Consider the following 18654-nt stretch of genomic DNA (forward strand, 5'->3'; position numbering starts at 1 on the left):
TTTAGTGGTGGTGTTGAGTGCTGGTTTTTCAGAACTTAGTAACTTCCCCTCTTCTTTCCTATTACTGTGTTCACTTAGTCAGTGCTTAGTACATATGGATGGCAAACCCTGTGTCCAGCCCTGGCACAGATGCCCGAGATGCAGCATGCCCACCCGTGAGCAGCGCCACTGCGCAATATTAGAGTATTTTTGGCTAGAAAATTAGTTTGAAGCATAAAGAAGCTTTTGTTTGCCCAGATGATTTTCATAATATATTCACATTCTTTATATATTTTTGGTTTTTTGGAAAGTTACTTCTGACCTTTTTTTTTTTTTTTTTTTTTAAGAATACAGGTTCCAGCTTGCCTAAGTACGAAACTGTTGGTAGACTGAGCTTAGAGGAAGGGCATTGTACATGAAAAGGTTGTGTATTTTGGACATTGGAGACCTTCACAGTTAACTTACATTATTGCAGTGTTGTGGGTTAAGAAATAGTGGATTTGGGCCTTATTTAACAGTTAGCATCAAAAAGACCAATTCTTGTTCAGGGGTTCAGCCTATATGCTCAATTCAAGCCAACTAGAATTTGTCAGTGTGTTGTGTTGAATGTTACTGAGCTTTAGGAAGAATTTTTCTGTCATGGTTGCTTTGGAAAGCCCAGATCTTGTTCATTGTTTTAACAGTAATATTATCTGGTTACTTTGGGAAAGCAGAATAGCACCATGATTTTAAGAGTGCTGGTAAGCTAGTTTTGAGCTTCCCTTGTGGCTCAAATGGTAAAGAATCTGCCTGAAGTGTAGGAGACCCAGGTTTGATCCCTGGGTCGGGAAGATCCCTTGGAGAAGGGAATGGCAACCCATTCCTGTATTCTTGCCTGGAGAATCCCACGGACAGAGGAACCTGGTGGGTTCCATGGGGTTGCAAAGAGTCGGACACGACTGAATGACTAAAACCTTCAAGCTAGCTAACAGTTGAATCCCTGATTTTCCTTGCTTGCTGTGTGATCTGGAGAATTTAATTTGGTTAAGAGTTAGCTTTCTTATTTGTGAAAGGGGAACACTGAGTAACCAGTTAGGACTGTGAGGAGCTGGTACGTGCAAAGTGCTCAGGAGAAAGGCTGAAACTGTATGATGATCAGGGTTGTTTTTGAGACTTAGTGAGAGATGGGTGTCAGAAAGCTGGCCAAGTTGGATTGTGCATTGAAATGAGAACAAGATGAGCAAGGTGATAGAAGGAAATATTTTACCTGTTAATGAAACACAGGTTTAGTGTGTGTGACTGGTGGAAAATTTTAGTTCACATTGTTAGAAAGGGAAAGGGGTTCAGAGTAGCCTGGGTGTCTGTTTATACCCATCTTAAAACACAGCTGTTCATGCCAGAAAGGTGGAGCTTATCCACCTTACAGCCATCCTCAGGGACCTGGTAGTATATTTTATTATATAATGAGGCAAGTTTAGATTCTCTTTATCTATCTGGAGCAAAAGATTTGATTTATGCATTTTAATTATACAGCTTGGGAAATGTCTGATTTTCTGTTCTTTTTGAACTAGTTCAATTTTTATGCTTACATTCTATCAGTGTTGTATGTTTGCTAAGATGCTGAGCTTTGTATTCTTAGTAAAGATAGATCAGCTCATGGGATAATTAGGAGCACCGGCACACAGCAGGTACTGCGTCGCCACTGCTGACCTGGAAAGTGAGCAGCCCTCCTGTTGATAAAATGGGATGTTGCTGTACTTGAATGCTCCTTACAGTGAAGCAAAGAGCAGTTGTAAAGCACGCAGAAGTCAGTGTATTCATTCATTTATATGTGCGTTGTCACTCAGGCATCAAGTATATGTTTATTGATTAAGTGCTCTAGGTGTTTGATACAGTGTATATTAGCGGGGGTATACAGTGGGGAACAAAAACCAGACCTGGGGAGTAACTGGGATGTTTTGCCTTTCACAGCAAGGAGAAGAAAGACAGTTGCAAGAGACTTGCATTTTAATGAATGATGTTTTCAGGTTTGGACATCACCCGAATGGCAGAAAGTGAAGAGGAACTAAAAAGCCTCGTGATGAAAGTGAAAGAGGAGAGTGAAAAAGTTGGCTTAAAGCTCAACATTCAGAAAACTAAGATCATGGCATCTGGTCCCGTCACTTCATGGCAAATAGATGGGGAAACAGTGTCAGACTTTATTTTTTTGGGTTCCAAATCACTGCAGATGGTGATTGCAGCCATGAAATTAAAAGACGTTTACTCCTTGGAAGGAAAGTTATGACCAATCTAGATAGTATATTAAAAAGCAGAGACATTACTTTGCCAACAAAGGTCCGTCTAGTCAAGGCTATGGTTTTTCCAGTGGTCATGTATGGATGTGAGAGTTGGACTGTGAAGAAAGCTGAGCGCTGAAAAATCAATGCTTTTGAACTGTGGTGCTGGAGAAGACTCTTGAGAGTCCCTTGGGCCGCAAGGAGATCCAACCAGTCCATCCTAAAGGAGATCAGTCATGGGTGTTCACTGGAAGGACTGATGCTGAAGCTGAAACTCCAATACTTTGGCCACCTCATGTGAAGAGGTGACTCATTGGAAAAGACCCTGATGCTGGGAGGGATTGGGGGCAGGAGGAGAAGGGGACGACAGAGGATAAGATGGCTGGATGGCATCACCGACTTGATGGACATGAGTTTGAATAAACTTCGGGAGTTGGTGATGGACAGGGAGGCCTGGCGTGCTGTGATTCATGGGGTTGCAGAGTCGGACTGAACTGAACTGAATAAAAAAGACGCCACACACAAATAAATCAGAGAACTTCTGAAGAGCACATGTTTTTTTTTTTTTTTTACCTCTTGCAATCAACTGGAGTCAGAACTTCACTCTGGCTTTATTTAATAGTGTGTAGGTCCTGAGGCTGCAGAGTTGAAGGGGGCTGCCATTGCTCCTAGAATCTTGTGTTTGAGTGGAGGGAGGGGCCGACAGGTGGGGTCGGATTTGATATCCACCCTTGTGGGTGAACCCTTCTGACTCAGGTGGTAAAGAATCTGCCTGCAATGCAGGAGGCCCGGGTTCAATGCCTGGGTCAGGAAGATCCCCTGGAGAAGGGAATGGCAACCCACTCCAGTATTCTTGCCTGGACAATTCCATGGACAGAGGAGCCTGGCTGGCAGCCCATGCGGTCACAGAGAAATCGGATACAACTGAGTGACTAACACACATGCGCGTGCACACACACACACACGTATGTTAAATCAGAAGCCATACCACGAGGGTGCTTGGTGTCTCTTGGCGTCTCTCCTGTTGACTGATGTGTGCTCCGGTTCCTGGTGCTGGGCTGGCACGTGTCAGTGACTCCAGAGGCCCCTCCGGAGAGTCATGGGACTGGTGGAGCGCAGGAGAGGGGCGTGATCCCCTCCAGACACGCACCCGTTTAGCCTGGGCAGGAAGACCCCAGTGGAGGGACTGCCAGTGGCAAAGAGGTGTGAGGGAGGGGCGCATGCTCTGTACACTGGAAGTAGTTTAACTTCGCCGGAATGTCGGATTCCTCTGAGACACCAGTGAAAGATGTTAGACTCTGGAGAGTTAGACTGGACTTGATCAAGAAGGGCCTCAGGCCCTAAGGTACCGGAAGCACGTTCCCTGACTTCAGGTCGACACTTCATATTACGCGGTGCACCTGTGTCAGAAAAGCTCCACTGTGTCTTGGGGTCCCACTCTGATAGTGGTAGCTGGACTACTGAAATTCTGTGAGCCACTGGTGAACTTTTCATCTTTGGGAGAAGATGAGGATATAGGATAAATAATTGTTTTCTCAGGAATAAAAATAGTCTAAACTCTTGAAGGACAGGAGTCTTCTGTTTCTATGTCTTTGACTTCTGTTTCTCCGGAAGAATGCCAGGTGTGTTGAGTAGATGATCAGTATGTGAATAAACGAAAAACACCCTTGGCTCTTGTGTGTACTGTTGTAGCAAGCGTTGTGGTGGGTTCTGGAAGGTGATTGCTGAGAGATGGCCTTTCGAAGGGTGTCCAGGTGAGTGAGGGGCAGAGAGGAGCGGGTAGTGACGGACCGGGGTGAGTGCTGTGGACAGACCACAGGGAGCGCGAGGGACCGTCGCCTCCCTTGGATCACTCAGTCCCCAGGTTCTTAGTTCTCTTTATACCTGCTGCTATTTCCACATCCTCTGTGGTAGCCTTTTAGTAAACCTTCCACAGGGTCAGGCACACGGACTCTTCACATCCTCTTTCTGGGCTCGGCTTCCTGGAGGTCTCTGTTCTCCCATGTTCTCAGCTGGCTGTTCTCATGCCTCTCCTGCAGCGTTGCCCCGGTCGCTCCTTGCACTCGCCCTTCGGCTTCTCTTCAGGGTTGGATTTTGTGTTTGGGGTGCCCCTTGTCTTCGTCTTCCTTGCTTGACTTCTTTGTCTTGGTCTAGCACCTCGTCCAGAGGTGAATCACTTGAGAAGGATGACTGGGGTCTTGGGCAGGACCAGGCCGCCTCCCACGGTCCCTCCTCCTGAGCCTCTCTGCTCCGACTGTCCTCTCCTGGCCCACAGCTCCTGTCCTGGAAGCTCCCTCCACTGTCACGTCCTTGCTGAAGCTCGTGTTCTCCCGTGACTGCCTCCTACTTCTACTTCGTTATGCTTGCACTTCGGTGGAGGACCTTCTCTAGTGGCCTCCTGCGGTAGGACGCTTGGGGCAGGAGGTTAGGGAGTAAGTGTGATTGAGGAGGGTGATTAATGTGTGGCTGGTGTGGAGTTCTGTGGGCATCGCTTTGATCCATCGCTTCCTGTGCTCCGTGTTACTGGTTTTCAGTTCAGAAGCTTATTCTAATTTCTTATTCAGCGTAGCTTTTTCCCCTCCCATCTTTAGAAGCTTGTAGGAATTTAAAAATTTGTCCAACTCTTTTAAAATGTCATGAAGTGTGGGTTTCTTTTCATCTACTGTTCTGCTTATTCAGTGGGGACCTTCATTCTGGTAACTTTGATTCCTCAGTTCTGGGAAAATTTTTTCAAGTGATTGTGCTGGTGTTTTTCTCCCTTCTGTTTCCTTGTTCTTTTTTTCTGGAAGTCTTGTTATCCACGAAACTGTCTTGGCTGTCGTAATTTTCTTATTCTTTCTCTCCAGTATACTTCTGTCCTACTGTCCTTCCCTTTCTTCCTTCATTTTTTATCCTGCTTTCAGGGAGATGTCTTGAATTTAACTTAATCTTCTTTTTAGTTTTTACTTCTATGTTCAGGTTCTTTAATATTCAGGAGCATCCTATTTTTGTTTATTGATTGCAGCGTCTTCTTATCTCTAGGTTTTTGATTGTAGAGTTTCTGTTTCAAGTTATTTCCTTTATCTCCCAACTCTCCAGAATCCCTTCGTACTGTCTGACATGGGGTGTGCCTTTTGACTTTTACATCAGGGTGTTATGGGTGGACAATTTGTTGGGGGATCCCTAGTGTATTTTCAGGTCTGTCTTCTTGGGTTGATTATATTCCCCAAGAATATTCTGTAGTTTCTTTCGTGTAGAATTCTGACTACAGACATATGGGGGCTGAGTGGGTGGGTGGGTGAGGGGTGGGGAGCGCGAGGACCCTCCGTTGAGTTTTGTACGGTGATGAAGTCCACCTGTGTGTAGTCCCGCTGGGCAGGGGGCCTTCAGCCCAGAGCCACTCTGCTTTTTCTGGGAGTGGCCATCAGGGATGGGGCAGCACTCGGACGCCTGGGGCTGAGGTTCTGGCTGGAGCTTGAGCGGACTCGCTGCCCTGCTGTGGGCAGGCCCCGTCCTGTCTGCACCGGTGCTGCCTGTTCTGAGCCTTCCGGGACACCCCTGTGGAAGTGGAGTCGGGTCTTAGTTTTTCCACTGCTGGCTTAGGACCTGGGTTTCTTGGCCTGCTGAGTCAGTTAATATGCTTCCAATCTTTCATAGTTTCTGTTTCCTCCAAGTTTTTTTTTCCCCTTTTTAAAAAATTTGTTTTGGTCTTTATCTTCCGTATGAGAGATTTTTCTCACAGGTTCTAGAATTCTCTTTTTCCCCTGTCAGTTCTGCCTGAGCTGTGTTTTGTTTTTCAATTTTTTTTTTTTAATATCTCTTTAGTATAATTTTAGTGGGAGAGGATGAAGTAGATGTATATATTGTTGGTGATCTTTCCCTGAGCTAGCTAACTCTGTGTCGTATTAATGTATGCTTGTTGATATGTTTTAGTAGTCTCCAGGTTTTTACATGTATTTTCTTGACCAAAATGTAGGTTTGAAGACGGGGACTTGATGGCATGTTTTTACCCCCATCCCAGGTCTGGCACCGCCTGTGTGGTCAGTAATGAGACTGACTCTGAGAGGGGTGAACACAGTGGCTCTTTGAAAAAGTGGTGGAGAGGTGGTTTTATAAATGCATGTTGTCTTTCCTTGTCAGGTTCTCTGTGACTGCTATGGAAAGAAGAAAGAGAAAGGAGGAGTGTTTGTAAATCTTCGTGCGACTTCCTCACGGGATCTTGGTGGCCTTCTGAACTGTGAGTCCGGTTCTCTTGCTACACTTGTGGCTTGGCATTTTGTTTTGATTTGATTTTTCTTGCCCCTGTCATAGGGTTTCTTTGACACCCAGTGGAAACAAACAAGAGGTAGTGAATTTTGCAGAGAAGGTGAGAAGAAAAATAGAAGTTATTTAGTCCTTTCTATATGTACCTTTTATACTTTATATACCTTTTTGTATATATGGTTAACAACTACAGTAACATCACATGGTTTAGAATAGGGCCAACTCTTTGCAAACCCATGAACTGTAGCCCGCCAGGCTCCTCTGTCCATGGGATTCTACAGGCAAGACTACTGGAATGGGTTGCCATGCACTCCTCTAGGGCTCCAGGGGATCTTCCAGACCCGGGGATCGAGCCCGTGTCTCTTACGTCTCCTGCAAGTTCTTTACCACTGGAATCACCTGGGAAGGCCGGAATAGGGTCTGGTACCTTATTAATAGTAGAGTATGCCTACTGATGGGTCCTCTCCCCTCTCACATTTGTGTCACTGAAGGACAGCGAGGCTATAGGTCCCAGTGCAGAGCTGGGATGCAGACTGCGTCTGGCTCAGAGCCTGTGCGCTTTCCTCTGATACCTGGTTCTCATGGGCTCTGGGTTCAGATGGCAGCTTAGCTACTTAGGCTTTACTAACTGCCTTCACCTGGCTTTCCCATCCAGCAGGGTGTGACGATAGCCCTTCTCCAGGCGCAGGCGGTGAGAGGTATGTGGCGTGCTCACAGATGTCAGCAGCAGTCACACCCTGGGAGGGAAGCTGGGCCCGAGAGACTGGGCTCTTTGTGATGTGGCCATTTGTAGCTGTGGGGTTTGCTTCGTGCCCCACAGTGGGGAAGTCGTAGAGTTGAGGTTCTATCCCAGTTTGTCTGATTTCTGAGACTGCTCTCTGGTGAGTCTGGTGGTGAATTGAGGACAGGTGGGCGGAGAAGATGAATGTGTGTCTCCTGGGGTGCTGGCGTTGGTCAGCACTCTGTTGCATCAATATGTTGTGTTGGTAAAAGCCTCATGAACTCGGACTTGATGGATTCAGACCTCACGACAGTTTATACCTGTGTTGAATTTGACTTTGGCCATGTCCTTGTCTTGGATGTCCAAGTGGCAGGGCCCTGGTTAAAGTTTTTCCACTTCCTTCTGAGGGTCGGCTCACTTTCCTGCTTTGTTCTCTTTTCACCCAAGCAGCTTCTGTCTCTACAGAGGCTAGGTATTAGGGAAGGGAAATTATGTCATGCAGTTTCAATTTCCGAGCAAGGCCCGGAAGTCTTAGTCCTGTTTTTCCAATTCACCCTGCTCTTCACTGGCTGTGTGAGGAGCCTGGGCTGCGTGCTGTGATGGTGTTGCAGGTCACGAGGTCACAGCCCAGCTCTTTGCATCCCCCTCCATCCAGATGATGCCTTTCTTCCTGTGACTGTAACGTCCACTTGGGTGCAGTTCTGTTTCTGAGAGTCTTGGAAATAAAAAAATTTTTATTTCACCTCTGCATCTTTTCTGTTTGATTTATAGGTGGTTTTTATTTATTTTTTATTTTTATTTATTTTTATTAGTTGGAGACTAATTACTTTACAGTATTGTAGTGGTTTTTGCCATACATCGACATGAATCAGCCATGGATTTGCATGTGTTCCCCATCCTGAACCCCTCTCATAGGTGGTTTTTAATAAATGCTGAATGAAGGAATGTTTAATACTTGCCACAAAATAACTTCTATTAGTGGATCCAAACAAGGCAGAATATCAAGTGTAGCTTTTCAGCAACATTAGCGCTTAAAAATACCTCATCTTGGTACAGCACAGGGGGAAATATTTAGTAGAAGGCACTCAGAATTCTTCTTCTTGACATACGATGCAGCGGAAGAAAGGCCTGGTGGGAGGGCGGTGAGACATCAGGCAGGCCAGCCCTGATGAGCCAGGAGCCTCCTCCCCAGCTCAGTGGAGCTTTTAGCACCAGGTCTGCTGATAATCTACTGATCTGGCTTGTCCCCTCCCCACCACTATTTGAAAATAAGGCCAGAAAGATAACCGTCTAACTGGTGTTGCTCCAGACAGATGGTCAGACCGTAGGAGTCAGTCTGGCTTTCCCCAAAGCCAGCCTGGGGCTGTGACACTGAGAGCCAGACCCCCAGTCCCCCTGAGTGCGTTGTCATAAGCTCCTGGTCCTCCTGGGCCCTACAGAGTGGCTCTGCTTCTGGAGCTGCTTTGCCAGACTTGGTTCTTGGTTCTTGTTTGATTTGGTGTGTTGTGCTGGAGGGCAGGAACTTGGGATGGAGATGTTTTACAACTTTAATTCTAGGAAAGCGAAGAAAAGTTTTGGAGGAGTTGAGTCACTGAAATATGTGTGGAGATCATTTTCAGGGTTAACGTTTGTGGGAAGGTGGTAGACAGGAAGGAAGGCTGCCTCAAGACCCTCTGAAGACCCCCACTTTGTGAATAAAGGTGTCTTTTAAGCATCAGGACAGCTCAGTACAAATGAGATAGATTGGACTCTGAGGTCTTGGGGCTGTTTACTCAAAAAACCTGTTTTTTAGTGTCTGGAATTCCAGACGTTGTCCTGAGACTTCCCTAGGTGCTAAGCAGGATGGACATGGTTCATGTTCTTGTATGATACAGGTTTTGTTGGGGTGCAAAGAGCACCAGACAGCCAATCTCTGCCGTGGGGAGAGAGTATGCAGACAGCTTGGGGAGTCAGTGCTTGCGGGGCCAGGACCAGCGTGGTCGGCACAGGCCTCCCAGGGGTTGCAGTGCCCACGTGGACCCTGGAGGATGAGAGTGTGTGGCCCGGCACGCAAGTGTTCAAGGAGAGAAAACGTCACTTGCAAAGGCCCAGGCAAGAGAGCTTGGTCTTTGTGGATGTGTGAGTGTAGTTTACTTAGAGCAGTGATTGCAGGTGTTTATAGGTGAAGTGTTCGTAGGTGAGGCTGGAGGGTAGTCAGCAGCCTGATTGTGAAGGAGGGTGCGGAACCCAGGTAAGGAGCCGGATCTTTATCCTGAGGGCCGTGGGGAAGGACTCCAGGGTGGATTTTTGTTAATTCATGTAATTACCATTCAGGGTAGATGGTAGTGGGTGAGACCCTGCTGGAAGCAGTGGTTCCGTAGCCTCTCCAGACCCCTGCTCCACTCCACATCACCCCTCTCTGTAACGGTCTTTCCTCGTGGACTTTCTGCAGGTTACCTCCCAGACGCCGCGTTCTGTGTGGAACCCTGTCATCCACGGCTTCAGTTTTAGATGATTTTTGGTTTTCTGATGTGGGGTGTGTGACTGAGCCTGGTGGCACTGTGTGGAGGGCGGGAGAATGCCTTCCCAGAGGGGCCTGCGGGAGGATGGGAGGGGCTGGCTGTAGCAGGAGTGGGCAGCAGGGAAGGAAGTGCACAGAGGTGGAGCTGGATGGTGTGGAGACTGCACCCTTCAGAGGTATAAGCAGGCTTCGTGGGAAATGGGGCATTCAGATTGTTAACATTTGTTATACATTTTTAATGTCCCCAGATCTGAGCCTGGGAGATACCAGAACTCCTGAGTCCCAAGTGATAATCTGAAACTGTTGATTTCATGTATTGACTCATGGGGAAAAAAATCCTTATAGAACACCCGTCACAAAAACTCAATACAGTTGGCATCTATCTGGCTGTGCAGAGCAGTCAGTGGAGCCAGGCTATGCTGTCGAGCTGCTCTGGTTGTTAGGCACGAACAGGACATTTAAGAAGCTGCTCCATGTTTGGCTCCACCAGGGGGTGTGGGCATCAGAGGGGTTGGAAATGTCACCAAGGTGTGTGAGCACCAGTCCCACCTGTGTGGCATAGTCGTAGCATCCCAGAGGGAAGGAAGCATTCGTGACGAGGTCATGCAAGACCCTGGGTGGTTAGATCGGATCCTTTTGAAAGAAGTATCATTGCATTTGAAGTGCTGAGGCAAAATCTTGACAAATAAGGTCCCCAAAGACTCTCAATGATTGCCAGCTCCAGGGCAGCTCTTCTGTAAATGCCTGGCAGTTCTCCTGTATGGTCAGGACCCTGCATTTAGTTCAGTGGGTCCTCTGCGTGCACATTACCTGCTGTCTGAGGCTTCAGTCTCATGCTCATAGCTCTGTGAAGAGCGCGTCTTTATGTTTCCAGTCTTACATTGTGATTCAGGAATTTGGGTGAAGGAAATAGTCATCATCATAATAGCTGCCATTTATGTGTCAGTCATGTGTCAGATTATTATTTGGTTTTTTATAATAGTTCAGTAAGGTAACACTTACTGTTCCCATTTTATAGAGAAGCTGGACTTGGAGACATTAAGAAACTTGCCCAAGGTTTCACTTGGTGGTCATCAAGTTTTCAGGTTCTTTTACCGTAAATCTTTGCCTGATGGTCCTGCTGTGGGTCTTGCTTTCGTAGTGAGAGTCGCAGGTCGTTCCCTCTGCACCGCGCCTCTTTTCCGCACTGTTAGCCGCACGTCGACCGCGGTGCCTGTTTTCGGCATGTCTGTGTCACCTGTGCTGACCTGCGTCACCGCTGTTTCTGCAGAGCTCTGCTGGTGGGTCACAGTCCGGGGTTCCCGGCTCAGACTCAGTAGAGAGATGGTTTCCCCAAATACTGGGAAAACTAGGGAAATGGGTCCGTTCCTGTCTCTTTTCCTGTGGTTTTTATAGGCTTTGGTCTACTCCTAATGAATTCTGAAATCAGAATACACCAACTCCTCAGCATTTCTTCTTTAACTGTCTATTAGAAAGGATAGAGGTCTCTTAAAAGAACATTTGCAGCAAGTGGATGAACTTGGGAGGAATTATACTAAATGAAATAAGTCAAAGAAAGGGAAGTGCTATGTGTTATTACTTATATGTGAAACCTAAAAATACAACAAACTAGTGAATACAGCAACAAAAAAATCAGACTTACAGAGAACAAACTAGTGGTTATCCCTGGAGAGAGGGTATTGGGGAGGGACAGTAGAGGGGTTGGCGGTGTAAGAGGTACAAACTATTAGGTATAAAGTAAGTTGCAAAATGAGCAATATAGCCAGTGTTTTATAATAACTATAGATGGAGCATAACCTTTAAAAATTGTGAATCGCTGTATTGTACACCTGTAACTTAGGTAACATTGTACAGCAACTATGCTTCAGTTTTTTAAAAAGTTCTATTTTTTGACCATGTGACATGTGGGCTCTTTGTTCCCCGACCAGGGATTGAACCTGCCCTCCCTGCTTGGCAAGTGCGAGTCTTAACTGCTGGACAACCAGGGAGGTCCCTATACTTCAGTTTTAAAGAAAAGATCTCAGTAAAAATTTCAATTGAAAATACGGCCAAAGGGTTTGAGTAGGTATGTCGTTCATTTCACTGCCATATAAGTACCATGTGCTAACCGATTGCGCAGCTGGAGCTCCTGTTTCGTTCATTTCATATGGATAAGAATAAGCACACAGAAAGATTGGGGAAGGGCAGACAGCAACTACATTGAAGTACCACTGCAACGCAGTTAGAATGGTTAACATTAAAACTAGACAACATGAGGTGACAGTGTCCAGTGACAAAGATGTGAAACAGAACTCTCTTGCTTTGCTGGTGGGAATGCAAAGTATAACCACTTTGGAAAACAATTTGGCAGTTTCTTATAAAGTTGAATATATACTTATCATACAATCCAGTAATCCTATTTTGAGATATTTATCCAAGAGAAATGAAAATTTATGTCCGTGTGCATGAATGTTTATAGCAACTTTATTCATAATCATTTAAAATGGAAAACAACTTGAATGCCCATCAGCTGGAAAATGGATGAGCAGATTGGGGTCCACCCCTGCAGTGGAATCCTATTCAGCAGCAGCAACAGGAAGGAGTTAGCTACCAACATAGGCAGCAAAGTGGTGCATCTCCAAAGCATTCTGCCTGTTGAGAACATGAAGCGCTCGTGTTGCTGGGGTTCCATTGATGTAACATCCTGGTAAAGGCAGAGCTCTGAGAGCAGAGATGAGGTGAGTGGCTGCCTGGGCTGCCGGACAGAGACCTGTGTTCCGGGGACATGAGGACCCTCCTTGGGGCGACGGAAAGCAGCCGTTCCTCCGTGTGGCAGTGGCCACGCCACAGAGGACGTTCATCAGAGCTCCTGGGCTGGAGGTCTTCCTGTATGGAAATTGTACCCCAGGCTTCAAAGATAGGTGACTTCTGTGTGTATACACACAGATACTGCACACACTTGAGCTCAGGTTTTCTTTCAGGCTGGATTAAACTTTATTTTTCTGGATGAGGTATCCTGGAAGTTTAAGTGAAGTAGATTTTAGCCATAGACACAGCTTCTGAAAACATGTAACCTTGAAGTCCTTGGCTGATTTTTGTATGCTTATTTATTCATGATCTCTAAAGCCTTTATAATGTAGTTTATCTTCATATAACATGATTGTATATTACAGATGTGTAATTAGCATAAGTAAAAGATGTTTTAGAAGTTAAATTATTTTAGGGGATTTCAGGTTCTTGTAGCTCTGGAGAAAAATAGTTTTACCAGCGTTTACAATTAATAAATAATGTTTTCTCTGGTTAATGAGACAAATTTAATTATGTAGTCTTCAGCTGTTTTGTTTAGTCAGCTGTAATTGTAGGATACAGGTATATTTTACACTGCTAGAAATACCAAGAACGCACACAGAAAATGATACACATTGGCTTCACTGAGCTTAAGACTTAATTGCAATTGTAAGTACAGTTTTTTAGAAGCATGCAGGAGAGTTGCTTGTTATTGCTCTGTGGTGCTTTTTGATGTCCTCCAGAGCAGTTATTTAGCATTTTTTCCCAGTAGGCCCTTGTTTATGTATAGAGTGGGGAGGGAAATTAAAGTGCAAGGTTGTGTATGAGGGTTTTAATTTTTATTTAAAAATCAGAATTTGTTTGACTTTAGAAAGTAAGAAGGCCACTGTTTTAAATGATGACTTAATGACTTTATGATGGGAGGACACCACTCTGTGTGGTTGCAGCAGGGTCAGTGGTACAGCGAAGCTGGTTTCTGCCCCTTTGTTGCACGTGCCCCTCTGTGTTTGCGGCCCTCCTTACTCTCCCCTGGACACGTAAAGCTTCCTACCGTGTGTGTGTCCAGCCCGGCTCACTGCAGCTCCTGCCTGCCACCCTCTGTGCAGTGAACACATGGTCAAGATCCGCTAGTGGCCTCTTGGCAGCGTATTGAGGAACAGAAGAGAGGGTGAAGTTGTCCTGCTTATGTTCTGCTATCTGACTCCATCCCTGTGTTTTCCGCTGGACCCTGCATTAACTTAATCCTGGTCCAGAGGCCGAGGAGAAGGCTGGGGTGCTTCCTTCAGTTGACGGCATTTCCAGGTGCTGCGGGGGTCCTGTTGCATGAACTTGGGGGACGGTTCGCGGGGTATTCGCTTTGATTTGGCTCGTGTTGTTGCTGCACACGTGTGGAGTGTCTCCTGAGAGGTTTTGGTACAAGTTGCTTAAAGTTATTGTATACGCAGAATAGGAAAAAAGAAGTGGATTATACACTTAAAAAATATATAACCGTATTTATTTTCCTGTATATTTTAAAGGATACTTACCGGGTCTCTTAAACAAAATGTACTGAAAGATAGCAAACTCACTTTTAGCCTTTCTGGGTGACTTGGGATCTGCAGTATGAACACTTGTTGCCTTCAGTGTGCAGTAACACAGCTTTTGCCTTTTGCCTTTTTATCTGCGGTGAACCTTTTTCTCTCCTTCACATCCCAGTGTTTTGGTTTGTTGGGCCTCCTTGTGCTTTGGGCACATGAACTGGGCTTAACAGCAAAATGACAGTGGTCTACCTTGGGTTGACTGCCTCAGAAAGCCCCTCCAGCCCCCTTTCTAGTTTGCTGCTCCTTGTTTTTTGTTTTTTAATTGTTTAAAATTGAAGTATAGTTGCTTTACAGTGTTTCAAGAGTACAGTGTGTGTTTTTTTTTTTTAGATGAAAAAAATTTTTTTCTTTTATAGAAAAGTTGTAAAGATGTGGTATAGGGAACTCCTGAATATCGCACTTCACCTGCATTCACCAGATGCTAGACCAATGTTCTGTTACATCTGCCTGCACGCCCTCCCCAACCCTGTTTTCCTCTTTCCCCACCCCACCCTCTCTCTGTCTTTCCGTGTACGTGCACATGTGTATTTACTGTGAGAGTAGGTTGCAGTGGTCGTGTTTTTTACCACTTAGATACTGCGATGAGTCAGGACTGGGGAAACAGAGACTCTTTGAGGGCACAAACAAAACCCTGTGTGCACCAGGAGAGAGGAGCAGTGACCCCACAAGAGACTGGGCCAGCCTTGCCTGCGAGTGTTCGGGAGTCTCCGGTGGAGGCGTGGGTCCACAGTACCTGCCGTGGGGCCAGGGACTGACTGCGGCATTCCTGGGAGGTGCAGCATGCGGGTATAGGTCCTTTCGGAGGAGGTCACCATTACCTCTGCCAAAGCCAAACTATAGGGAAGGAACATAGCCCCACCAGTCAGCAGAAAATTAAAGATTTACTGAGCATGGACTTGCCCACCAGAGCAAGATCCAGTTTTCCCCACAACTAGTCCCTCCCATCCGGAAGCTTCCACAAGCCTCTTATCCTCATCCATCAGAGGGCAGACGCAATGAAAACCACAGTCACAGATAACTAGCCAAACTGATCACATGGACCACAGCCTTGTCTAACTCAGTGAAATTGTGAGCCGTGCCTTGTGGGGCCACCCAAGATGGATGGATCATGATGGCGAGTTCTGCCAAAACGTGGTCCACTGAAGAAGGGAATGGCAAACCACTTCAGCCTTCTTGCCTTGAGAACCCCATGAACAGTGTGGAAAGAACAGAATGACCGTGATGTAATTCATGTAATGATCAAATTTACAAAAGTTAACATTGCCTTTGCAGCTCACACACTTATCACAATGTAGACACCGTTGTCATTTTGTTGTGAATCCAAGTTTGTGTGCCTGTCCTGCACGGAGGCCAAACAAACCAAAATGCTGGAATTTGAAGGAGAGAGGTTTATTGCAGGGCCAAGCAAGGAGAATGGGTAGCTCATGCTCAAAAGACCTGAATCCTGGCTGGTTCTTGGGGCAAAATTCCAGGGGAGAGGGCGACTGCAGGGTATGTGACCCTCCTCTGATTGGCTGGTGAGAGGTAACAGGTGGTGTTCAAGGAATCTCAATCACCAGTCTTGCACTTCCATCCAGTTTGGGTTCTGCTCAGCCTGAAGTTACGGTCCTCCACCTGGGTGGGCCCTTAGTTGCTGTAGAAGACCTGTATCAGGTGGTTACACGTTATCTACCCTTTGAGGAGGAACCAGGGCCCTGCTTTATTCACACGCTGTTGTTTCTACTGCTCCTCCTCTCTTTCTGCATTCCCTTACCCCTCTAATTAGTAACTGTTTGAATCTGTCCTTTGCAACTCAGGGAGGGTCTTGGAGGCTGAAACCTTCTTCCTACAAACAAGAAATGGAGGACACAGCAAGGCTTTAGTGCCTAGGAGGGTCCCAGGGCCCCAGAAAGTTCCTTCATGCCCCTCCATGGTCACAGTCCCTGTCCCAACCACTCGTTGCTCCCCTCCCCCCATAACTACTGTGTTGCTTCCACTTCAGGTCATTTTTGCCTATTCTGGGAGTTCATGTCAGCAGAATGGTACACTGCTTATAACTGTGAAAGGTGATTTTTAGCATGATGTAGTAGAGATTCGTCTATATTGCTGTGTAGTTGGTTCCTTTCTATTGCTGAGTAGTGTTTCCTTGCAAGAGTCTATCCTGTTTTGTCTATCCATTCTTTCTTCATCCATTCTTTCTTCATCAGTTCAGTTCAGTCGCTCAGTTGTGTCTGACTCTTTGTGACTACATAGACTGCAGCATGCCAGACTTCCCTGTCCATCGCCAACCCCTGCAGCTTGCTAAAACTCATGTCCATTGAGTTGGTGATGCCATCCAACCATCTCATCCTCTGTTGTCCCCTTCTCCTCCTGCCTTCAATCTTTTCCAGCATCAGGGTCTTTTTTTTTTTTTTTTTTTTAATTATTTTTTTTAGGGTCTTTTCAGATGAGTCAGTTCCTCACATCAGGTGACCAAAGTATTGGAGTTTCAGCTTCAGCATCAGTCCTTCCAATGAATATTCAGGACTGATTTCCTTTAGGATGGACTGGTTGGATCTCCTTGCTGTCCAAGGGACTCTTTTAAGAGTCTTCTCCAACACCACAGTTCAAAAGCATCAGTTCTTTGGTGCTCAGCTTTCTTTATAGTCCAACTCTCACATCCATACATGACTACTGGAAAAACCATAGCTTTGACTAGATGGATCTTTGTTGGCAAAGTAATGTCTCTGCTTTTTAATGTGCTGTCTAGGTTGGTCATAACTTTTCTTCCAAGGAGCAAGCGTCTTTTAATTTCATGGCTGTAGTCACCATCTGCAGTGATTTTGGAGCCAAAAAAAATAAAGTCTGTCATTGTTTCCATTGTTTCCCCATCTATTTGCCATGAAGTGATGGGACCGGCTGTCATGATCTTCATTTTTTGAATGTTGAGTTTTAAGCCAACTTTTTCACTCTCCTCTTTCACTTTCATTGAGAAACTCTTTAGTTCCTCTTCGCTTTCTTCCATAAGGGTGGTGTCATCTGCATATCTGAGGTTACTGATATTTCTCCTGGCACTCTTGATTCCAACTTGAGCTTCATGCAGCCCAGCATCTTGCATGATACACTCTTTTCATATAAGTTAAATAAGCAGGATGACAATATACAGCATTGATGTGCTCCTAGCTACTGATTTTACTATCTACAGAATCTCAGGCAATTTCCATTTTGACAGAGGGAAGCCTGTTCTTTCTTTTGGCAAAATTTTCATTTTGTTTTGTTATTATACTGATATGGGATGTTTGGTTTATTCTGCATTGTGTTTCATGCAAAATAGCTTTTCTCACCTGGCTTACCACATGCTTTGTTGTTTGTCCTGACCGTAACCATTAATCCCAACTCCTTCAAGCAAAGGTCATTTTCTTCCAGCCACTTGCTCATCTGTCAGTGATGTGTTAGTGTAGTGAGCAGTGAGTGTAGCTGGGCCTGGTGAGTGAGCGTGAGAAGGGAGACGCCTGAGATCTTCATTGGTCAGCAGACTGCCCAGCACCTGCGTGACCCTAGCCCTGTGCTCTGCACTGCTGAAGGAGAGTTTTTCCCCCAATCTTGCAGATGATTGGTTGGAGATTTGGAATCATTTTTGGCTCTTCTTGTAGTTTTTGATGTATATTTTAGTAACAGTGTCTCCCTTTAAAACAATATCTTTGTTTATGAAATTGAGATTAGTACAGCTTAAATATTAATTTTTCATTATGTAAGCCTTTGTGAAGTGACATATCATAAAATGAAGAAGTGTGTACCCGCTATGTAGTTTCTACCTACTAGTGACAGTGGTTTTGAAATATAAAAGCTTGGTAGAATAGTGGTATTTGGGTGTATGTATGACATTTTCTCATAACCTCTGTATCACATTAGACATACCCCAGAACAAGGGGTGAATGTGACTTTTAGGCACCAAGATCAGACTCATTCTTCAGATTTAAATGGGAAAGATTTGGGTGTCCTCAAGTGGTAGTTTTCTTCTGGACCTGCAGCATTGATGCAGGCTGCCTGTTGCATTTATGTGGAAACTCTTGATCCTAAATTGATCCTCTTGGTAGCTGAGGGCAAATGAGACTTGGTCAGTCTTGGAGCTGCATTTTCACTGTTCAGAGCTGAACTTCACTGCCTTGTGTGTCAGTAACAGGGGTATTTAACATATTTGAGAAAACTGATCACCTGTGTGCTTAATTTTGTCATAATTTATAAAAAATTTAAAAAATTACTAAAAATATATTTGTTCTCTTGGGTGTGACTTTTAATCTTTAGAATAAATCCTTAGTTTGGGCTTCCCTTGTGGCTCAGGTGGTAAAAAATCTGCCTCCAATGCGGTAGACCTGGGTTCAGTCCCTGGGTTGGGAAGATCCCCTGGAGAAGGGGACGGCTGCCTACTCCAGTTTTCTGGCCTGGAGAATTCCATGGACTGTCTAGTCCATGGGTCGCAAAGAGTCGGACTCAGTGACTCTGACTTGACCTGACTTAGGTGCGAAGTTCAGCATAAACTTGCACTCGTTAGGTACTGAGGAGTTTTTTGTGTGACGCACACTTCTAGGTGACTGAAGAAAATGTACCTGCCTTTCTCTTTGCTCCCAAACCCCCCGGCTCCCCAGATCTGAC

The 18654-nt window shown here is 45.6% G+C and overlaps 1 protein-coding gene across 4 annotated transcripts in view; it reads left to right on the forward strand.

Moving 5' to 3' along the window:
- Positions 1 to 18654, forward strand: part of PTK2 (protein tyrosine kinase 2) — a 207804-nt gene that overhangs the window by 20655 nt on the left and 168495 nt on the right. For all 4 annotated transcript variants that reach the window (XM_061123123.1, XM_061123121.1, XM_061123124.1 and 1 more), the window contains exon 2: positions 6354 to 6450. The gene's annotated coding sequence lies outside the window, so the exon portion shown is untranslated. The remainder of the gene's footprint in view (positions 1 to 6353; positions 6451 to 18654) is intronic.

This window comes from Dama dama, chromosome 21 (genome assembly GCF_033118175.1).
Source record: "Dama dama isolate Ldn47 chromosome 21, ASM3311817v1, whole genome shotgun sequence".
NCBI lineage: Eukaryota > Metazoa > Chordata > Mammalia > Artiodactyla > Cervidae > Dama > Dama dama.